Below are 3,650 nucleotides of genomic sequence, written 5' to 3'. Positions count from 1 at the left end.
CTGTGGTGTTGGAGAAGACTCTTGAGAGTCCCTTGGACTGCAAGGAGATCCAACCAGTCCATTCTGAATGAGATCAGCCCTGGGATTTCTTTGGAAGGAGTGATGCTGACGCTGAAACTCCAGTACTTTGGGCACCTCATGCGAAGAGTTGACTCACTGGAAAAGACTCTGATGCTGGGAGGGATTGGGGGCAGAAGGAGAAGGGGACGACAGAGGATGAGATGGCTGGATGGCATCACTGACTCGATGGACGTGGGTCTGGGTGAACTCTGGGAGTTGGTGATGGACAGGGAGGCCTGGCGTGCTGCGATTCATGGGGTCGAGAAGAGTCAGACACGACTGAGCGACTGAACTGAACTGAAGTCAGGCAGGTTGATTCCTCCAGTTCCATTCTTCTTTCTCAAGATTGCTTTGGCTATTTGAGGTTTTTTGTATTTCCATACAAATTGTGAAATTATTTGTTCTAGCTCTGTGAAAAATACCATTGGTAGCTTGATAGGGATTGCATTGAATCTCTAGATTGCTTTGGGTAGTATACTCATTTTCACTACGTTGATTCTTCCGATCCATGAACATGGTATATTTCTCCATCTATTAGTGTCCTCTTTGATTTCTTTCACCAGTGTTTTATAGTTTTATATATATAGGTCTTTAGTTTCTTTAGGTAGATATATTCCTAAGTATTTTATTCTTTTCGTTGCAATGGTGAATGGAATTGTTTCCTTAATTTCTCTTTCTATTTTCTCATTATTAGTATATAGGAATGTGTCGATTTTATATTCTGCAACTTTAGTATATTCATTGATTAGTTCTAGTAATTTTCTGGTGGAGTCTTTAGGGTTTTCTATGTAGAGGATCATGTCATCTGCAAACACTGAGAGTTTTACTTCTTCTTTTCCAATATGGATTCCTTTTATTTCTTTTTCTGCTCTGATTGTTGTGGCCAAAACTATGTTGAATAGTAGTGGTGAAAGTGGGCACCCTTGTCTTCTTCCTGACTTTAGGGGAAATACTTTCAATTTTTCACCATTGAGGATAATATTTGCTGTGGGTTTGTCATATATAGCTTTTATTATGTTGAGGTATGTTCCTTCTATTTCTGCTTTCTGGAGAGTTTTTCTCATAAATGGATATTGAAATTTGTCAAAGTCTTTCTCTGCATCTATTGAGATAATCATATGGCTTTTATTTTTCAATTTGTTAATGTGGTGTATTACATTGATTGATTTGCAGATATTGAAGAATCCTTGCATCCCTGGGATAAAGCCTGCTTGGTCATGGTGTATGATCTTTTTAATTTGTTGGATTCTGATGGCTAGAATTTTGTTAAGGATTTTTGCATCTATGTTCATCAGTGATATTGCCCTGTAGTTTTCTTTTTTTCTGGCATCTTTGTCAGGTTTTCGTATTAGGGTGATTGTGGCCTCATAGAATGAGTTTGGAAGTTTACCTTCCTCTGCAATTTTCTAGAAGAGTTTGAGTAGGATAGGTGTTAGCTCTTCTCTAAATTTTTGGTAGAATTCAGCCGTGAAGCCATCTGGACCTGGGCTTTTGTTTGCTGGAAGATTTCTGATTACAGTTTCAATTTCTGTGCTTGTGATGGGTCTGTTAATATTTTATATTTATTCCTGGTTCAGTTTTGGAAAGTTGTACTTTTCTAAGAATTTGTCCATTTCTTCCAAGTTGTCCATTTTATTGGCATATAATTCTTGATAGTAGTCTCTTATGATCCTTTGTATTTCTGTGTTGTCTGTTGTGATCTCTCCATTTTCATTTCTAATTTTATTGATTTGATTTTTTTCCCTTTGTTTCTTGATGAGTCTGGCTAATGGTTTGTCAATTTTATTTATCCTCTCAAAGAACCAGCTTTTGGCTTTGTTGATTTTTGCTATGGTCTCTTTTGCTTCTTTTACATTTATTTCTGCCCTAATTTTTAAGATTTCTTTCCTTCTACTAACCCTGGGGTTTTTCATTTCTTCCTTTTCTAGTTGCTTTAGGTGTAGAGTTAGGTTATTTATTTGACTTTTTTCTTGTTTCTTGAGGTATGCCGGTATTGCTATGAACCTTCCCCTTAGCACTGCTTTTACAGTGCCCCACAGGTTTTGGGTTGTTGTGTTTTCATTTTCATTCGTTTCTATGCATATTTTGATTTCTTTTTTGATTTCTTCTGTGATTTGTTGGTTATTCAACATCGTGTTGTTCAGCCTCCATATGTTGGAATTTTTAATAGTTTTTCTCCTGTAATTGAGATCTAATCTTACTGCATTGTGGTCAGAAAAGATGCTTGGAATGATTTCAATTTTTTTGAATTTACCAAGGCTAGATTTATGGCCCAGGATGTGATCTGTCCTGGAGAAGTTTCTGTGTACACTTGAGAAAAAGGTGAAATTCATTGTTTGGGGGTGAAATGTCCTATAGATATCAATTAGGTCTAACTGGTCTATTGTATCATTTAAAGTTTGTGTTTCCTTTTTAATTTTCTGTTTAGTTGATCTATCCATAGGTGTGAGTGGGGTACTAAAGTCTCCCACTATTATTGTGTTATTGTTAATTTCCCCTTTCATACTTGTTAGCATTTGTCTTACATATTGTGGTGCTCCTATGTTGGGTTGCATATGTATTTATAATTGTTATATCTTCTTCTTGGATTGATCCTTTGCTCATTATGTAGTGTCCTTCTTTGTCTCTTTTCACAGCCTTTGTTTTAAAGTCTATTTTATCTGATATGAGTATTGCTACTTCTGCTTTTTTTGGTCTCTATTTGCGTGGAATATCTTTTTCCAGCCCTTCACTTTCAGTCTGTGTGTGTCCCCTGTTTTGAAGTGGATCTCTTGTAGATAACATATATAGGGGTCTTGTTTTTGTATCCATTCAGCCAGTCTTTGTCTTTTGGTTGGGGCATTCAACCCATTTACATTTAAGGTAATTATCGATAAGTATGATCCCATTGCTATTTACTTTATTGTTTTGCGTTCGAGTTTATACACCCTTTCTGTGTTTCCTGTCTAGAGAAGATCCTTTAGCATTTGTTGGAGAGCTGGTTTGGTGGTGCTGAATTCTCTCAGCATTTGCTTGTCTGTAAAGCTTTTGATTTCTCCTTTGTATTTGAAAGAGATCCTTGCTGGGTACAGTAATCTGGGCTGTAGGTTATTTTCTTTCATCACTTTAAGTATGTCCTGCCATTCCCTCCTGGCCTGAAGAGTTTCTATTGAAAGATCAGCTGTTATCCTTATGGGAATCCCCTTGTGTGTTATTTGTTGTTTTCCCTTGCTGCTTTTAATATTTGTTCTTTGTGTTTGATCTTTGTTAATTTGATTAATATGTGTCTTGGGGTGTTTCACCTTGGGTTTATCCTGTTTGGGATTCTCTGGGTTTCTTGGAGTTGGGTGATTATTTCCTTCCCCATTTTAGGGAAGTTTTCAACTATTATCTCCTTAAGTATTTTCTCATGGTCTTTCTTTTTGTCTTCTTCTTCTGGGATTCCTATGATTTGAATGTTGGGGCACTTAACGTTGTCCTGGAAGTCTCTGAGATTGTCCTCATTTCTTTTCATTCGTTTTTCTTTTTTTCTCTCTGATTCATTCATTTCTACCATTCTATCTTCTACTTCACTAATCCTATCTTCTGCCTCCATTATTCTACTATTTGTT

The sequence above is a fragment of the Bison bison genome, unplaced genomic scaffold (genome assembly GCF_000754665.1).
Source record: "Bison bison bison isolate TAMUID 2011002044 unplaced genomic scaffold, Bison_UMD1.0 scf7180017864461, whole genome shotgun sequence".
NCBI classification, from domain to species: domain Eukaryota; kingdom Metazoa; phylum Chordata; class Mammalia; order Artiodactyla; family Bovidae; genus Bison; species Bison bison.
This window is presented reverse-complemented; position numbering follows the sequence as displayed.